The sequence below is a fragment of the Medicago sativa genome, chromosome 6 (genome assembly GCF_051527215.1).
Source record: "Medicago sativa cultivar Bolivia chromosome 6, Bolivia_mono, whole genome shotgun sequence".
NCBI lineage: Eukaryota > Viridiplantae > Streptophyta > Magnoliopsida > Fabales > Fabaceae > Medicago > Medicago sativa.
Window position 1 is genome coordinate 35,627,697 of NC_140754.1, and position 20,909 is coordinate 35,648,605.

Consider the following 20,909-nt stretch of genomic DNA (forward strand, 5'->3'; position numbering starts at 1 on the left):
CTCTTTCGTATTCATTTTTTTGTCCCTAACTTTTGGCTGGATCGCCCTTTCGGGTTTTCGATCCACCGGGAAGCGCATTTTTGCCTAGGCCGCCCTTTCGGGTTTTCGACCTACCACGCTGTTCTTTTCTTTTTAGACAAAGTATTTCTTGACTATATCGGCATTAACAGGATTTGGGAGTTCAACACCATCCATGTGTGTAAGAATCAAAGCACCACCAGAGAAAGCCTTCTTGACAACATAAGGACCTTCGTAGTTAGGTGTCCACTTGCCCCTTGGGTCGGGTTGCTGGCTTATCCTTCTTTTCAATACAAGTTCGCCTTCCTTGAATTCTCGAGGTCGGACTTCCTTGTCAAAAGCATTCTTCATTCGCACTTGATACAACTGTCCATGAGTCATAGCATCCATACGTTTCTCTTCAATCAGATTCAGTTGATCATACCGACTTTGACACCATTCAGCCTCAGTTAACTTTGCTTCCACGATTACTCGAAGAGATGGAATCTCCACTTCCAGAGGGAGAACTGCTTCCATACCATATACCAAAGAGAAAGGAGTTGCCCCGGTTGAACTGCGCACTGTAGTACGGTAACCATGCAAGGCAAAAGGTAACATTTCATGCCAGTCTTTGTAAGTAGTGACCATCTTCTGAACAATCTTCTTGATGTTCTTGTTAGCGGCCTCAACTGCACCATTCATCTGAGGTCTATAAGGAGAAGAGTTGTGATGTTCAATTTTGAATTCTTCACATAAAGCTTGCATCATACTATTGTTCAGATTGGAACCATTGTCAGTGATGATTTTATTGGGAACACCGTATCGACAGATGATGTTATTCTTGATAAACTTTACAACCACTTGCTTAGTCACATTGGCATAGGAGGCAGCTTCAACCCACTTGGTGAAGTAATCAATAGCCACTAGAATGAAACGATGTCCATTGGAAGCTTTTGGTTCAATTCTTCCGATCATGTCAATGCCCCACATAGAGAAAGGCCATGGGGAAGATATAACATTGAGAGCATGTGGAGGCACATGGACTTTGTCAGCATAAATTTGACATTTGTGGCATCTCTTAGCATGTTTGTGGCAGTCACGCTCCATAGTTATCCAGTAATAGCCGGCTCTTAACAGTTTCCTTGACATGGCATGGCCCGAAGCATGGGTCCCAAAAGTACCATCATGTACATCATGCATCAATTTCTCGGCTTCTTGTTTGTCAACACATCTCAACAAGACCATGTCATAGTTCCTCTTGTATAGGATTTCTCCGTCCAGAAGGAATTTGCTAGCCCATCGTCTCAAAGTCTTTTTATCCCTGTTGGAAGCACCAGGTGGATATTCACGATTCTGCAAGAATTGCTTGATGTTGTAATACCAAGGCTTTTTATCATTCACAACCTCATCAGCCTGATCTGGCATATTTTCGATAGTAAACACATGAGCGGGTCTATCAAGACGCTGTACTTTGATTACAGGCACGTCATTCCAGTGATTGACACGAAACATGGAAGACAGAGTAGCAAGAGCGTCAGCCATTTGATTCTCATCCCGAGGGATGTGGTGCAGCTCGACCTTGGTAAAGTATGTCAACAGACGTCTTGCATAATCACGGTATGGGATCAGCTTCTCATGATGAGTCTCCCATTCACCTTTTATCTGATTAATAACAAGTGCAGAATCTCCATAGATGTCAAGGTGCTTGATTCTCAGGTCAAGGGCTTCTTCGATGCCTAAGATGCATGCTTCATATTCAGCTATGTTGTTTGTGCATTCAAAAGTTATTCGAGCGGTGAAAGGGATGTGATGCCCCTGCGGAGTTACAATGATGGCTCCAATCCCTTTACCATAAGCATTAACAGCACCATCAAACACCAATCCCCACTTGCTATTGGGGTCCGGCCCTTCATTGATCAGTGGTTCTTCACAGTCTTTCGCTTTCAAATACATGATCTCTTCATCAGGGAAATCAAACTTAATTGGCTGGTAATCATCGAGAGGTTGACAAGCAAGATGCTCAGCAAGGATGCTTCCTTTGATTGCTTTCTGAGCTTTGTACACAATATCATATTCAGACAACAACATTTGCCAACGTGCGATCTTTCCAGTAACAGCAGGCTTTTCAAAGATGTACTTGATTGGATCCATTCGGGATATCAACCAAGTTGTATGATTCACCATATAATGACGCAGGCGTTTGGCAGCCCAAGCTAAAGCACAACAAGTCTTTTCAAGCATTGTATACCGAGTCTCACAGTCGGTGAACTTCTTGCTCAGATAGTAGATAGCATGCTCTTTCTTACCAGTCTCATCTTGTTGACCGAGAACACAACCCACTGAATCATCCAACACTGACAGATACATAATCAAAGGCCTTCCTTCCACTGGCGGGACATGGATGGGTGGTTCCAACAGGTATTCTTTGATGCTATCAAAAGCTTCCTGACATTCATCATTCCATACAACAGGCTGATTCTTTCTGAGCAATTTGAAAATTGGTCCACAGGTGGTAGTCATGTGAGATATGAATCTTGAAATATAATTCAGACGTCCGAGGAAACCTCTGACTTGCTTCTCAGTTTGAGGGGCCGGCATCTCCCTGATGGCTCGGACTTTGTCAGGATCAACTTCGATGCCTCTTTGGCTGACAATAAAGCCTAGCAACTTTCCGGATCTTACGCCAAATGTGCACTTGTTAGGATTCAACCGCAGCTTGTACTTTCTCAGTCTTTCAAACATCTTTTTCAAATACACAACATGCTGCTCTTCATCACTTGACTTCACAATCATATCATCAACATATACTTCAATCTCTTTGTGAATCATATCATGAAACAGAGTGGTCATACCCCTTTGATAGGTAGCACCAGCATTTATCAAGCCGAACGGCATCACTTTATAACAGAACGTTCCCCATGGAGTGATGAAGGACGTCTTTTCTCTATCCTCAGGAGACATTCGTATCTGATTATAACCAGAGAAACCATCCATGAAGGAGAACACTTTGGATTGAGCCGTACTGTCAACAAGCACATCTATATGAGGCAATGGGAAGTTATCTTTTGGACTGGCTTTGTTCAAATCTCTGTAATCAACACACATTCGAACTTTCCCATCTTTCTTTGGTACTGGTACGATATTGGCAATCCACTCAGGGTATTCAGCTGTCATGAGGAAACCCGCGTCAATCTGCTTCTGCACCTCAGCCTTGATCTTAAGAGCCATGTCTGGACGAGACCTTCTCAATTTCTGTTTGACAGGAGGATATTCAGGTCTTGTCGGAATCCGATGTTCCACAATCTTGGGGTCTAGACCCGGCATATCTTCATAGGACCATGCAAAGACGTCTGGGTAATCATGGAGAAGCTGAGTAATCTTCTTTTTCACCTCTGGCTCAAGTGCAGCACCGATCTTGATCTCTCGCTTGTTTTCTTCAGTACCCAGGTTGATAAGCTCAATTTCTTCCTGGTGAGGCTGAATGGCTCTTCTTTCTCGCTCAAGCAGTCGAGTGATCTCATACGGTATCTCTTCATTATCATCATCCTCATCTTCAGCTTCATATACAGGGAATTCAAAATTTGGATGAACCATAGGGTCACTGTGTTCAACGGGTTTATTATGGTTCAATCTGCATAATATGATTGGGATGATTTTAGAAAAAGTTTTTCATGCAGATTTTTGAAATTAATAAGAAAATACAGATGTTTTGGTTTTTTCTGGCATTACCATTATTTCCAAGAAAAAGGCACTAAAAAGTAAAAAACAAAGAGTCGTGAGAAAAACGACAACTTTTATTGATAACGGCAATGCCGAAACAAACATGCCCTTACAATGATATCACTTTGGCCTTGGGCAGAGCGAAAGGATTGTTATTTTGAGAACAAAAAACATGAGCAACAAAACACATTACATGGAAGCATGCATGACTAAAGGAACATCAATGGCCTCCCAATTTTTCTCAGTGCCTCCTGGTATAACAAATGTAGGCACGTGACTTCCTTCAGCAGCATCTTCAGTAATAGCGTTGATGAACCCAGCACTGTAGAAGGTTCCCTTTGAAACACCAGAAGTTGGAGAGAATCCAAGGCCCTCTTTACGCTTGTTTTCCAGAATCTGAATCACTTTGCCCCAGCCGGCAGCTTGCCCTGCCTGGACAGCCTTCTGGGCGTCTTTCAGTGAAGCCATAGCAGTACCAGCCCTCCGGGGTTCTGCACCCTCGACAGTCAAGCCTTGAAACGACGTCCCTTCAGCGGACCCTGCTTCAACACAAGAGAAAGATGATACCTGGCTAACCAGAAATGCCTCTTCACCATGCACAGTGACAATCTTACCATTCCTCATGAACTTGAGCTTCTGATGCAAAGTAGAAGTGACTGCTCCAGCGTCGTGGATCCACGGTCTTCCGAGGAGACAGCTGTAAGAGGCATTAATATCCATGACCTGGAAAGTAATCTGAAATGTCGCGGGACCAATGGTAATTGGCAAGTCCACTTCCCCGAGAACATCCTTGCGGGATCCATCAAAAGCTTTAACCAGATAGCTGCTACCCCTCAGAGAAATTCCATGATGGCTCAACTGCCTTAGTGTGGACTCAGGCATTACATTCAACGATGATCCAGTGTCCACGAAAACATTAGATATCATATCAGACCCACAGTGCACCGAGATATGTAGAGCCAAGTTGTGGTGTTTCCCTGCTTCGGGGAGTTCATCGTCACCGAATCCCAAGCTATTGCAAGCGGTAATATTACCCACTATTCCATTGAATTGCTCCACAGAGACTTCATGATCAACATAGGCCTGCTCTAGTATCTTCATCAACACCTTCCTGTGAGCTTCTGAGCTCATGAGCAGGGACAAGATGGATATCTTTGATGGGGTTTGTAGCAGCTGGTCAACAATCTTATAGTCACTTTTCTTGATAAGCCTCAGGATTTCGTCCAGATTGGACTCTTCAATAGATTGGCCTGCTGGGCCGGTATTCTTGTCAACAGGAGGAGCAACTGGTGGTGTTGTTGTGGCAATGGGTGTCACCACCTTCTTTTGAAACAAGGGTGGACGGACTTTCCCGCTTCTGAGAGCTGTAACTTCACTAGCAACATTATCAACTGTAGCTGGGGATACCAGAGGCACCTCCACCCCGTTCTCAATCATGGTTGCATTATACTTGTAGGGAATTGCTTTGGTAGAGGTATAAGATACCGGACCAGGTAACCTGATCACCAAAGGCTCAACATTCTTTGACTGAGATACACTTTCAACAGGAGAGTCATGGAACACTGGTACAATCACACATACATCACTGGTAATCAAGTGCTTGTCATCCATCAGCCTCTGGATATCATTTTGCACAACACCACAGCCCATAGGATTCCGAAGACATTCCGGACAAGAAGCATGATCATGTTTGAACAGAGAAGCCTGGCAAAGTTTGACATGTAATGGCACCAAGGGAGTAACAACATTGCGGACATCCAACATGGGATCCTCTTGAGGAACGGGAACCCTTTCAAAGGCCTCAATCATATTGACAGTAGCATGGTTTGGCAGCGGGTTGTCAAGAACATGAGGAACACTATTCTCAAAAGTCAACCGTCCCTTTTCTATCAGGTCTTTCACAATATATTTCAGAGCAAAGCAACCTTCAACATCGTGGCCTTGAGCGCCCTGATGGAATTCACATGTCAGATCCTGTCGGAACCTGGGAGGCAATGGATTAGGCGGAGGCTTGCCTGGTCTAGTGACACAGTGTCCCTTAGCCAGTAGAGTTGGGAGCAGCTCACCATACCGCATTGGTATTGGTGGAAAAGAAGGTTTGGGTCGGGGACCCTGTTGTTGCTGCCGTTGCTGTTGAGCGGGAGGCTGTTGTTGTACTTGCTGAGGAATGGCATTGACGGGCATTGGTGGTTGACCCGGTGGTAGAGGATATTGCTGGTAGAACGGTGGGAAGAAAGGATGTTGAGAGTACTGCATGTAGTGATAGGGCAGAGGTAATTGTGTAGCAGCTGCAGCTGGGTTACCAGACACCATTCCTACGTCAGATTCTTTCCTCTTATGGTGACCATTGCCATACTTCTTTGGCGCACTGTTTGAAGATTCACCTTTCTCAAGGACAATAATACCATCTCGGACAGCCTCCTCTAAGCGAGTTCCCATCGTAACCATATCAGAGAAGTTGTTTGGGGCAGAGACTATCATTCTCTCCTTATATTCCTTCTTCAGAGTCTTCAGGAATGTCTGTGTTAACTCTTCCTCATCAAGTCGAGGAGAAACACGGGCAGCTGCCCCTCTCCACCTTTGAGCATATTCACGGAAGGTTTCATCTGATTTCTGAGACAGAGCCTTGAGAGAGTCCCTATTTGGCCTTAGACAGGTATTGAACTCATATTGACCTTCAAAAGCAGCAGCGAGTTCCTCAAAAGTATGGATGTTATCTTTGCTCAAACTAGTGTACCAATCTGCTGCATCGTCTGTCAAGCTACTCTGGAAGCAATGGATCATCAGTGCATCATTATCTGCATAATTAGCCATCTTTCGGACATATCGGATGACATGGTTGTGTGGACAAGAAGTTCCATTGTATTTGTCAAATTCTGGCTCTTTGAATTTCTTAGGAACCTCAAATCGGGATACCAAGCACAGATCACGAGCTTTAGCAGGAGCACCATTGTTTCCTCGGCTAGCTTTGACCTCACGGAGTTCTCCAGCCAACTCCCTTAACTGTCTCTTCATAGCTTCCATTGCGGAATCTTGTCCCCGCGGAGTATCAACATCAATCACCTGTTGCACGGTGTGGACAATAGGATAGGTAACAACAGTGGTTACTTGAGGCATAGCAGTGGATACAGGAATCTGTCCTTGACCAGCAAAACCAGAGACACCAGCAGCGGTATTAGGAGAGTAGTAAGCTGAGAGGCCATAAGGACGGCCGTTGGGCATAACAAAACAAGCATCAGTAGCCACAGTAGACAGTGGAATAGAGGGAATCACCTCAGCAGTAACTGGAACAGAAGTGGCTGGTTGTTCCTGTGCAGCCATCATAGCGGACATAGCGTCATGAGCCTTGGCAAAGTCTTCTTTCATAGCAGCGAATTCGGCACGGAGCTGAGCATTTTCTTCTTCAAAATTAGCCATCATTCTTCTCTTGTGAAATCTTGTCTGATGAATTCTATCTGGTTGGTAGACTTTGCGAACACGAGCCACTTTTCAGACTGCGGCGGACAAAACCAGGAGGCAATGAGCACGAGAGAAGTTTTTTGTGACCAATGAATGCATATGATGCATGAAATGTGTTAATGCATATGCAAAAAGACTCTTTTTTGTGTCATCGAAGGGTTTTAGACAAATTAAAAACTTGTAAACATTACTAAACAACGATTAACATAAACGGGAATCAAACAACTAACATATAGTTTTACAAGACAATTTCAGCATAAACAAATGGAAATAACAATAGGAAATGGAAATCCTCAAGCATAGGAAGTGGAAGCATCATCCTCAGACTCAGACTCATAGTTGCAATATCGTGCATAGAAGTCATGGGCACCCCTAGCCCTCTTGGAGTCCCTCATAAGCAGTCTATCTTTCTCCTCAATCTCTCTTTTAGCCTTAGCTAGCTCTTTCTTTAGTGTCAAGACTTCATGAGTCTTCTGCTCATCCTTTCCATCCAAAGTCATGATCAAGTTCTCAGCCTCATAGTATCTAGCCCTCCACCGATGCTTCTCCCGACTCTCCATAGCTAGATGCTCCTGATACATCTCCTGGGTAGGTGGGAGTAGAGGTAAAGGCATGGTAGGAACAGATGCAGACACATATCTCATAGAGGGGTAAGGCATACCAATCTCCTCAGCTTGGTTTATCACCCACTGTGTATAGGCCTCATGAGCAATTCCGGACCTTACACCCATATGCTTCACCTCTTTCTTCCGAAGCTTAGTCCAAGCTTGCATGAAATCTTCTCTAATTCCGGTGGGAGCATTGGAGTAGTGAAAGAAGTAAGGAGCTGTAGCAAGATTGATGGGCTTATCTTTCATCGGAAAACCAAATTGTCGTAAAGCAAGCTCCGGGTTATAGTTGATTCCACCCCGGGTACCAAGAAGAGGTACATTAAGAAACTTTCCACCACCAAGGATAATTTCCTTAACCCTAGAAGCGGGAGTGAGCCAAACCACTTCATTAGGAGTGAGAGCCATAATCCTCTGTGAAATAGACCAATTCTCCGGATTGTCATGGAAAGACTCCGGAAGGTGCGAAATAAACCACCTATAGAGGAGAGGCACACAACAAAGAATGTAGCCACGACCCTTGCCGGAACGATCATGAATAGCATGGTATGTGTCAGCTAGCAGAGTAGGAACCGGATTCTTGGAGTGGAAGATCATAATAGCATTCATGTCCACGAAGCCATCAAGATTCGGAAAGAGAATAAGCCCATAGATGAGAAGTGCAAGAATAGCCTCGAGAGTGTCCTGACAAGTGGTATTGAGGTTGGCTTTCCCAAGAAGATACTCTGAAGTTAACCCTCGGATACGTGCCTTAGTGACAAGATTCTTGGAGACATCGGTGGTCCTGAGATAGAGATCCTTAGCAATAACCAATGGAGTAAGAGGAGGCTCAAGTCCTGAGAAAGGTACCCCCTTAGCAATAGACAAATCCATCAAGGAAGAATAAGCCTCTAGAGTAGGCACCAGCTGAAAGTCCGGGAAAGTGAAGCACCGATAGTCCCGATCATAGAATTGCACTAGAGTGTGCACAAGCTTCTCATCCACATTAGTCTGGAGAATAGTAAGTAGAGCCCCGTAACGACGTCGGAAACCAGTCGGATCCTCAATCTTGAGTGCCAAATCTCTCAAACTAGCCAAATCCACTTCCTTGAGCTTGTAGGAATTAGTCCTCTTCATTCCTACAATGTTTACAAATTCAACTTGTCTAAGCCCTTCGATAACAATGCATGGAAAAAGTTTATGCATGTATGCATGTATGCATGAATGCATGATTATGTTCAAGTTCGGAGAAAACATGGTGGGTTGAAGTTCAAAGTCGAGGAGTCATGGGTGGACACGGTGTCCGGTGAAACTAGGGCTTTAGGATAATAGTAACCGGGTTCTAAAAAGTTCCCAAGTTGCAACCTCTCCGACGTATATCACGGTGTCACGAGACAACACTCGCTCCATGATTATCCGCGGAAGGTCTAACTTGAGTGTAGTATCGCGTGACGACTAAAACTCGAGACGACACTCGGTTTAGCCTCCGCACTACGTCCTAGAAAATGGCCAGGGATGGGTTTGGTTATCTATGGTTCATAGCGTCATAGAACAATTAGAAGTAAAGTGCCTAAACGCGACAACACGCGCCGACAACATCACCCCCAAAATGCCTCAGCTATGTGGGATTGATCGCATAATCCAAAACACGAGGCAACCCCCGGAATGAATTTTCGATTATATCCCTCCTAAATCCTAAGTTCACTCAGCCCGGGTGCAGGACTTTTGATAATCTCACCCCACACGTTTGCAAGAAATTAAACATTTATTCACATAGGAAAGCAAGTAAAGGAAGCAAGTAAAAATACAAGCGCAAGCGTAAAAATAAAGACTAGGCGTAACTCTCGAATCTCCCCAGTGAAGTCGCCAGCTGTTTTATCTTGGTTTTCGGGTGTCAAACATTGATTACGTTTGAACCTTTTAAACCGGTGATATCTTATTTTTTCTTGGGAAGGGAAAAAGTAAGCAAAACCCTTGAGAATCGAGGTCCGGGAGTTGTTTTCGCTACGGGAAGGTGTTAGGCACCCATAACGACTATAGTATCCTATAGGAACCGTCTTTACTTTCTACGCGCGCGCTTTATTTTTAAATGCTATTTTGAAATGATATTTACACCTAAGAGTTACTAAATGAAGAATTGGAGGGAGAAGAATGTTTTTGGATTTTTGTTTTAGTTGAATTGAAGGAATTTTGTTCCTTGCCTACGTACCCGTTTAAGGGATCAAATCCACCGTAGTTCTCTTCCAAAAATGTTTTTGTTTTTGTTGGTTGATTTTAAGTTTGAAAATGGAATTTTGAAGAATAGAAGGAGGCCTCAAGGGCATGAGATTTAGAAAAGGTGAGGTGGAATTAGTTATTTGCAAAATGTGGTCTAAACATGATTATTTTTCATTGAAATTTGATTAAGAAAATGAAAGGAAAATCAATGGGATTTTGATCCCAAGGTTTATTATGAAAAAAGGTTTGAGTGATATTGTTCATTTTTTTTTGGAAAATGATTTTTCTAAGTATAAGGCCTAAACATACATCTAAACATACAATCCTAAACATACATCTAAACATGCATATTCTAGCTATATACCTAAAGTGATGTGTGTGCATGTGTCGGTGCTTGTGTCGGTGTACATTATTAGAGTCCATTGTCCTTTACATCATACCCTAGATACATTCTATGGCCTCTTTGCCAAGAAATTAAAAGAGAAAAATGGCATGAAGTAAAATATTACAAAAGCTCCTAAGTATTACATTCTAAGCCTTGGTACAAATTAAATTGCAAGAAGATAAAGGTGAATATGAGATGAGATGGGAATACTTATGAAATGATGAACAAAAGAGTTAGTGATAATAAGCATAGTATGGTAGGAAATATTGACAAAGAAATAAGGCATGATAACATGATAAAATGGCAAGGAAAGATGACAAAATACATTTAACAAGATACCAAAATTCCAAGCAAACAAAAGACCCATAACCCTCACATTGTAACTTTTTTCAAAGAGTTTTGGGGTCAGCCCTAATGTGAGAGTTACAAGAAAATTATAAGCCAAGGAATCATGATATGAAACTAGGTCTATTTTTGCACCAATTCACATATTAAAATGACAAATAACTTGCTAACTAAGCAACCAATTATCACCCATTCAAAACAGCACCAAACAATACATATTATGCAACAAATGACACCCTAAGATCACCCATCAAGTACCAATTATCATGAGCCAAGATATTGGAATTAAAACGTGCAAAAAGGCTTCACTAAATATGATAAAAAAAACAACACAAATCGCTCACAATCTCACATGTATTTTTCCATCAATTTTCAACATGCAAAAGGTCACAAGAAACAAGTCTTAATCACTCAAAGCAAATGTAAAAGAAATCGCAAGGTTTTGCAAGTTTTTCATCAAGATTTCCAACAAAAATTAAAGAAAAAAAACAATAAACCAAAGTAAAAATAATTCTCCAGTATTTCTTGATCAATCTTGACATGCAATATGTCAAAATTGATCAAAAAGTACAAAGAAAATTATAGGAATTTTTCCAGAATTTTTAAAGGACTTTTTGAACACGCAGGGGTGCAATTAGCAAAAAATTAGTAAAACATGCAGGAAAAGGGGGGTGCGTACAGCAAAAACGTAGTGAGAAAAAAAAACAGCAAGAAAGGCATGGGCCTGGAGCAGGTTAGTGGGTAAGGGCATGGATCATGGGTTCATGGATTCACATAAAGGAGGTTTTGCCAAAAGAAAAAATCATTTGTTACAAACTTGAAGAAAAAAACGTGAAATGTCCTTCTTCTTTCTTAAGCTACAGCGCTGGCCTCCTTCTTCTCCGGTGAGGCATCAGTTTTCCGGCACGGTGGCCGGTGATGCACCACCGTGCCGGAATTCGAAAACTCCGCCGTTTCCCAAACTTTTTTACATCAAAATGATTCCCTTCACCTCCTCTATTCAAATCCATACACAAAATTACCAAAAACTAAACAACAGAGCTGGATCTACCCTTCAATATTTCGACACTTTTCACATGTTCTTGGTTCATACCAAAAAACGGGAATGAGCAAGCAAAATAACACGAAATTCACCGCATACAAAACAAATTGGTGGAAGAAAATAATACCTTGAGTTCGGATTTGGTATGGTCCTGTTATTGCTTCTTTCCACACTTTCAATCCTCTTCTTTTGCAATTTCGGTTCTTGCCTTGAGTTCGTATACGTCGCTGTTTGTTGTTGAATTCGGACCAGCTCCTTCTTTTCCTCTTCCTTGCGGTTTCGGCTTGCTTCTATGGCGCCCTTGAATCGGAGGTTTGAAGGAAGTTAAGATTTCGAATTTGGGGAGCAAAAAATGAAAAAGATTGCAAGAGTAAAGCTGAATGTGAATTGAAGGTTGGTGATGGAGATTGAAGGTAGTTATGGAGGTTAAGAGGTGAAGATTGTGGTGGTTTTGATGGAGGTGTTGTGGTGGTGAGAGGTGGTTTATGAGTTTGTTAGGGTGGTTGAGTTAGTTAGAGGTGAGAAAAGTGGTTTGTTGTGGTGGTGGAAGATGAGAAAAATAGTTAGTTATGGTGGTGGTGATGTTGTTACGTGAGAGAAGAGAAGAAAGAGGGAAGAAAGAAAAAAAAAATTTGTGACTTTTTGGTGAATTTTTGTGAAAAGTGTGATAATGATTGGTGTGTTGAAAATTGACCATAGTTTGACTTATATAGGTGATGTGGTAAGTCTTGGACCAATTGGAATGGGACATGTGGCACTTGGATCTAACAAACTTTTGTGGACTAATGACATTTGGACACGTGGCACTTGGACTCTAACAAACTAAAAAAGGGATTAAAATGCAAATAATAAAAGTGCGAGGACTAAAATGAAAATTAAAACTAAAATTGAATTGAAAAAGTAAACTGAAAATTAACGTAAAACGAGACGATTAAAAACAACAAAGCAGATTAAAACGAATCAGAAATATTATGTGAAATGACCAAAACGCCCCTAGGGACTAAAATGACTCGAAACGACTTAAATGCAATTTTAAAATGATTTTTTAACAAGGGACTAAAGCAAGAGTTTATACAAGCGAATTAAAAGACTCAGAGACAATTTTTAGAATTTAAACAGGGTTTTAACACATGAAAAGACTAAAATGCCCCTAGGGGCAAAACTGACTCAAAATGACTTCAAATGCAATTTTAAAATGGACTTTGACGTAAAATTGAAATGAAGACTTATTCAAATCAAATGAAAAGACTCAAACAAATTTTTAAAGGACTGAAAGAAATTTTAACATAGGAAATGACTAAAATGCCCCTAGGGGCTAAACTGACTAAAAAATGACTCAACTGATATTTTTGAAATGGATTTTGACGTGAGATTGAAACAGGGACTTATACAAACCAATTAAAAAGACTCAAACAATTTTCAAGGATTAAAATGAGTTGAATGCAGGAAATGACTAAAATACCCTTTTATGCGAATTTTGCAAGTAATATTGAAATAAAATGCAGAGAAAGATGTAATTGATCAGAGACATATCAAATGAAAATACAAGAAAAGAGGAATTGAACTAGTATTTTTAGGTCCAAAATTAGGGTATAACAATTGTTTCAACCTCAAGACCCTTAGAGCTGCTTCACATTGATTTATTTGGACCAGTGAGTACTGCATCCTTGTATGGAAGTAAATATGGATTAGTCATTGTTGATGATTACAGCAGATGGACTTGGGTGAAATTCCTGAAAAGTAAGGATCATGCATATGAGGTATTCAGTAACTTCTGCACACAAATTCAAACTGAAAAAGAGTCAAAGATTTTGAAAATCAGAAGTGATCATGGTGGAGAATTTGAAAATGAGTCATTTGAAGCTTTTTGTGAAAAACATGGAATTATCCATGAATTCTCTTCTCCTAGAACTCCACAACAAAATGGGGTTGTAGAGAGAAAGAATAGAACTTTACAAGAAATGGCCAGAACCATGATCCATGAAAACAATTTGGCTAAACATTTTTGGGCAGAAGCAGTTAATACAGCATGTTATGTTCAAAACAAGATCTGTATTAGACCTATTTTGGAGAAAACAGCATATGAACTCTTTAAAGGAAGAAAACCCAATATCTCTTACTTTCATCAATTTGGATGTACATGTTACATTCTGAACAACAAGCTCTACCTAAAGAAATTTGATGCCAAGGCCCAAAGAGGAATCTTCTTAGGTTACTCTGAAAGGTCAAAGGCATACATAGTGTATAATTCAGAGACACTCTGTGTTGAAGAATCTATGCACGTTAAATTTGATGATAAGGAGCTTGAAGATAAAACTTCAAAGCAAGATGAAAGTTTTGCAGAGATACAGGTTCCTGAAGCTACTCCAGAACCTGATCAAATAGCTGAATCTGAAGATAGTCCAGAAGTTGAACCCACATCAGAAGCGCAAGATGAAACTGCTTCTGATGAAGCACAAGATGGCTCACATCAAGAAGATCTTCCCAGAAACACATTCAAACACAAGTCTTCACATCCTGAGGAGCTAATCATTGGAAACAAAGATAGTCCAAGAAGAACAAGATCACATTTCAGACAAGAAGAGTCAATGATTGGACTAATCTCAATGATTGAACCTACAACAGTTGATGAAGCACTTTCAGATGATGGATGGATCTTAGCTATGCAAGAAGAGTTGAATCAATTTCAAAGAAATGATGTGTGGGATCTGGTACCCAAACCTCAGCACAAGAACATTATTGGAACAAAATGGGTATTCAGAAACAAGTTGAATGAGCAAGGAGAAGTAACAAGAAACAAAGCCAGACTTGTTGCACAAGGGTATAGTCAACAAGAAGGCATTGATTACACTGAAACATTTGCTCCAGTTGCAAGATTGGAAGCAATCAGGTTACTTCTTTCCTATGCAGTTAATCATGGCATAATATTATATCAAATGGATGTCAAGAGTGCATTTCTCAATGGTGTCATAGAAGAAGAAGTGTATGTCAAGCAACCTCCTGTATTTGAGGATATTAAATATCCTGACCATGTGTTTAAACTGAAGAAATCACTATATGGCTTGAAACAAGCTCCCAGAGCTTGGTATGATAGACTAAGTAATTTCTTAATCAAAAATGATTTTAAAAGAGGACAGGTTGATACAACACTCTTCAGAAGGACCCTTGGGAAAGATATTCTTGTTGTGCAAATATATGTTGATGATATAATATTTGGTTCTACTAATGCATCTCTTTGCAAGGAATTTTCTAAGTTAATGCAGGATGAATTTGAAATGAGCATGATGGGAGAGCTGAAGTTCTTCCTTGGCATTCAAATCAATCAATGCAAAGATGGAGTCTATGTTCATCAATCAAAGTACACAAAGGAGCTTCTGAAGAAGTTCAAGCTTGAAGATTGTAAAGTAATGAACACTCCAATGCACCCTACGTGCACCTTAAGCAAAGAAGATGAAGGAGCTAAAGTTGATCAGAAGTTGTATAGAGGTATGATTGGTTCTTTGTTATACCTTACTGCATCTAGGCCAGATATTTTATTCAGTGTATGCTTGTGTGCAAGATTCCAATCAGATCCTAGAGAATCTCATATGACTGCTGTCAAGAGAATCTTCAGGTATTTGAAATGAACAACTAATCTTGGACTCCTTTATAGGAAATCCTTAGATTATAAGCTAATTGGATTCTGTGATGCTGATTATGCTGGTGATAGGATTGAAAGAAAGTCAACCAGTGGCGATTGTCAATTTCTGGGAGATAATCTTATATCCTGGGCTAGCAAAAGACAAACAACTATTGCTATGTCTACAGCAGAAGCAGAATACATTTCAGCTGCAAGTTGTTGTACACAACTACTTTGGATGAAACATCAGTTGGAAGACTATCAGATAATTGCTAACAGTATTCCCATTTATTGTGATAATACTGCTGCTATTTGTTTGTCTAAAAATCCAATTTTGCATTCAAGAGCTAAGCATATTGAAATCAAACACCATTTTATCAGAGACTATGTTCAAAAAGGAATTTTAGATATACAATTCATTGACACTGAAAATCAATGGGCTGATATATTTACTAAGCCTTTAACTGTTGAAAGATTTGATTTTATAAAGAAAAATTTGAACATGCACTACGTGTCTGATTAAAGTTTGCTTGCTCCTGAATAGGATTTTAGGTTCTGAAGTTAGTTCAGAAGCAGTAGTCCATCAGAAGCTCTTTATTGAGATTCTGAGGAAAACTCGCTTCTGATGATGACGTCAGCATCTGAAGTCCAGAAGCTGGATTTTTTGCTTCTGAATAGTTGAATTAGTGTAAACGTTGGGAGTTACTTTTTAAGGTAACTTCTGGCCCACTAACTTGGTAGTTACTCTGAGAACTTCTGACGTGGCCTGTTTGTATTGGTGTATAACTAAAAGGGCAATGATGATTTAATAGCTTTGAAAGTACTTTTCACGCGCCCCCAATTTTGTCATTAATGTATGTTTGTTTGTCTCTTTTGAATTGCAATCGTTTTACTTTTAACACTTTGTCAATTCACACACTACTCACTCACAACAAACACATTTGCTCTCAAACCTGTTAGTGCGAAGTAAGCGCATTCTCTCGACCCTAGAACCCTAAAATCTTCATCTTCTTCAAATCTTCTTCAAACATCATCAAATGGCATCATCAAGCTCAAAAGTTTCAGAATCTACCTCAAACATGCAAAGCGCACCAGAATCTGGGTCCGTCTACAAAGAGAAGACTATGGATATTCCATGGAAATCCTTAATCATCCAAATAGAATCACCGGTGGACTTTGCTTCACTTAAGAAGTACGAAGTGAAAATGGAAGGATTGATAGAAACTCAGAAGCTGTCTGAGTATTTCAAGATGCTAAATGGGCCAACGTATGTGAACTTGGTCAAGGATTTTTGGTTAAGGGCTGAGGTGTACAATGAAAAGCCTGCAAAAGTCGTAAGCAAACAAGTTGGGTCAAAGAAAGGGAAAATGACCATGGATATGAACCCTACCTCATTTGGTAGCTTAGAAATAAGGTCTGAAGTGATGGGCATTCCTATAACCATCACTGAAGATGTTATAGCTAAAGCTTGTAGAATGAATGCAGAGGGAAGATTCCAAGAAATAGTCAAGAAGGACGATGTCCTGCTACAAGGTTACTACAACACTCTTCTGGGTGGGAAGAAAGATGCCAAGCCTTCTGAAATGGAGATTCACAACAGGATGTTGGTGAAATTCAGTAATGATTGCTTCTTTCAAAGAGCAGGAGGGTCTGATCAACCCAACAACCAACAGAAGCTAGCAATTTACTTCATGGCTATTCTGGAAAAGATAAACTTCCCAAGATATGTAATGGATCATCTCTGCTGGGCTATAAATGAAAGCACTATCAGAGGAAGGAAGCAAGTGCCTTATGGAAGATTATTGTCTGAGATCTTTCATCAAGGAAGAGTGCCGGACTTCTTAAGAAAGACAAGGGATGCTTCTGATGAATGCTTTAAGGTTTCCACTGCTAAGAAGACTATCTGTAGCAAAACCTTGCATTCCATGGGTCAGTTCAAGAACGCCCCTCAAGATGAAAAGTGGTTGGAGTTGACCACAGAAGAAACTGAGATTATCAGGGACTTTCCTTCCATCTTTAAGGAAACCAATCCTGAAATCTTAGCCAAATCAGTAGCTGAGTACGTCCTGGAGGAAGATGCTAGCCCTCAGGAGGAAGCTGCTCCTGGAAAAGGAAAGAAATTCAAGGGAACTACTGCATCAATAACTGCTACTGATAAGGGCAAGCAACATAAGGTTGCTAAAAGGAGGAGAGGGAAATCTGAAACTGTTTTCCATAAAGAAAGGTTGGAGGAAGCTCTGGATGAGCTAGAGAGAGAAGAGGCTGAGCCAAAGCTGAAAAGGAAGAAGGCTCCTCTTGATATGAAAAGCTCTATGGTTGAAGTAAATCCAGTCATGAAGAGGATGGCTAAGGAACATTCTGATGATTATCTAGCAAATTGGCGAGAAGAAAAAGCTTTGAAGGAATTTGCTGGTGCTGATAATGTAGAGCAAGGACAGATGGATCAGAACGAAAATCTTAGAACTTCAGAAGCTGATGCTTCAGAATCTAATGCTGCAAAGTATAAAGGAAAGAGGCAGAAAGTTGGTGCTGCTTCTATTCCCATCAAAAGAAGTAAAGGCAGATCAGAACCTATCATAACTAAGGATAAATCTGTAGAATTCAAGGAAGTGGCCGTTCAAGCTTTGAAGAAAGTTGGAACATCAGAAGCTGTTCTAAAAGCATCAGATGCTACCATGTCAGTAGTTGGCTCTTCAGTCAAGGTAATTCAGATTCCAGTTACCTCTACCCCCATCTCATCCTCTTCACCACCTGCACCTGAACCTACAGAAGACACTTCTGTTTTAGACAATCTTGCTCTCCACTACTCAGGTGAGCTACTCAAAGTTGTGTCAAACTCAGAAAAAGCCTCTGAGACAACTCCAGAAGCAGCTGCTTCTGATAAAGTTGTTTCAGAAAGCCCCCATCAACAAACACCTGAACCACACAAACCCACATCACCCCCACAATCACCAATAGTGACCATTGACCCCCAACTCAACAATCAAACAACAACTTCACCACAACAACCACCAACTGAAACTAACTATCAACATCCAGAACACTCACCAGAACAAACTCCCATGGATATTGACAATTCTCAAGTCAATGTCCAAGACTCAATCTCTACCGCACACATTGCTTCTGACCAGCCATCAACCTCAACCCCAACTCAACACATCACCATTCAAGTTTCTAGCCCTGTTCAAGACCTTGAACTTAGTGATTCTGATCTTGAAACTCTTGAACAACCACCCCCAAACTTCCTGGAATCTGGATATATTAATGCTGAGCTACTCACTATTCTTTCTCAAATGCATAATTTGGTGGATCAAAGAAGGACAATTGATCTCACCAATGCATATGAAGACTCTTGGGCATCACTTCAGAACCGAGCTGCTGAGTTTATGGAAGATGTAAAAGACAAGTGCATCAGAAGCAAGGAAGCTTCTGTCAGAAAGTTAATGGAGCATTTGAAGAAAAGTCTCAGAGTTAGAAGTCCTACACTGCTCCTAGCAAACAAGTCATTCTTCTCAGAAATGGACTACTTGACCAGAGACGCAAGGATGTTTAAGCTTCTGAGGCAATAGATGGCAAAGCAGCAGCAAGAGGCTAGAGAAAGGGAACATGCTCTTCTCCAGAGGCAACAATATCTTGAAGAACAGTTGCAGAAGAAAATTGAAGAAATGGAGAAGATGAAGAAACAACAACAAATCAACCCTTAGTTGCACACCTTAGTGTTTTCTTTTGTTTGTTGTTTGTTTTAAGTTCTTAGTCTCTGCTTCTGAAACTGTCTTGCTTTGATGTTTATTGCTTCTGAATGCGTAACTGATTCTGACTCTGATTGCCTGAATATTCTAGTTATTTACTTATTATACTCTCTTCATGTTTGAGTTTTTCTCACATCTTTTTGTCTCTTATGCTTATTTTCTTTTATTTCAATTTTTTTTGATAATGACAAAAGGGGGAGTATATGTGACAAGTATTTAAAGGCTCTGAGCCCCATTAATGATATTTGAAACTTTTTGAAAAACTTCTATCATTTTTTACCTTATTGGTATAAGCTATGAACGAAAGAAGGAGTATCAAAAATCAAGTAAAATTAATTGAACCATTCTTTTTATCTATAAGTTAATTCTTTCAATGATTCAATTTTTTTTAAGCTCTGATAATTTTATTATGCATAAAATGAATTTAATTAACCTGGATAGAACTTAGGGGGAGCTTACAAACCTCACCTTAAAGACTATCAGACTCAGGGGGAGTTTGAGCTTACAAACCTCAGGACCCCAAAGTCAACTTGTTAATTAGATTAACAACAATTGATCAATTTTTAAATACTTTTGTTTGTCATCATCAAAAAGGAGGAGATTGTTGGAAAAAAATGAGTTTAACAATGAACCTTAAAGAGTTTTGATGATAACAAGGTATTAAAAATTGTAAATTGGACTAGCTAATATTTGTTCAAGTGTACAGAACCATAATTAAAATAGTTACATCATCATTGGTTCTGAATGAGCAAATAAAGAGCAAAGGAAACAACAAAATTTGAAGCTTGGACGCTCCTGAAGGCAACTTGCTACTGAAGAGAAAAAGCGCTCCTGAAGTTAAGTCGCTTCTGAAGTAAGAATAGTGCTCCTGAAGAATAGTGCTCCTGAAGACAAGAGGTCCAGAAGCCATATCATCAGAAGCTGCATCATCAGAAGCTGCAGAAGCTGCCTCATCAGAAGCCATTTCACCAGAAGCTGAAGATCAACTGGATTTGCGAAGATTCAAGGATTGAAGAATCATCACTGCAAAAGCTGTCTATTGGATTCGAAAACACAACAAAGGATTAGTGGAATTTTGCAACGGTCATTTCAAAAGTGTTTGAAGGCATGTGCTTGCAATTTAGATGAAAGCGTTGACATTTGTACGAATTGTACAACCACGTTCTCCACTACTCTGTTTTGTGTCCACGCTACAAGACAAGAAAACAGCTCCAGAATACGGCTTCGCTTGCATAGATGTTCCTTTGGATAAGGAATGGATTTCAAATTGGTTCTTCATAGAACAACAAACAAATCAGGCAAAAGATCAAAGGTGAAATATCAAGCTTCAACAACGACTCTTTGATGTGCTGGCAATTTCACAACGTCTCTTTCACACCTCTATATAAAGGAGTGAAGACCTAAAGATTTGGCAATGCTGAACAACTGACTCTCAACATTTTTACAAGTGCCAAACCTCTGCTGAAATTGTTCTGCATTCACTTAGAATTTCTGTGTCTCAAAGTCATATCTTAGAAATTCTTAAGTCCATTGAGTCTGTATCTGATTTGTATTGTGAGCACCTCTGATTATATATCAAGTGTTCAACCTTAAACAATTTTCTGTGTAATTTTGTTTAGTTAGAAGTCTCTTGCAGCTGTGCTTGAGCAGGAAGTCTCTTGATTGTGTTCTTGAGCAAAGGAAGTCTCTTGCTTGTGTGCTTGAGCAAAGGAAGTCTCTTGCTTCTGTGCTTGAGCAATTGTAATCAGATATTACTCTTAGTGAAATCTCCTTGGAAGTGCAAGGGGGA

At 40.4% G+C, this 20,909-nt stretch overlaps 1 pseudogene; it reads right to left on the reverse strand.

The window, feature by feature from the left end:
- LOC146914800 (PHD finger protein ALFIN-LIKE 7 pseudogene) overlaps window positions 1-20,909 on the reverse strand; it is a 70,512-nt pseudogene that overhangs the window by 15,016 nt on the left and 34,587 nt on the right.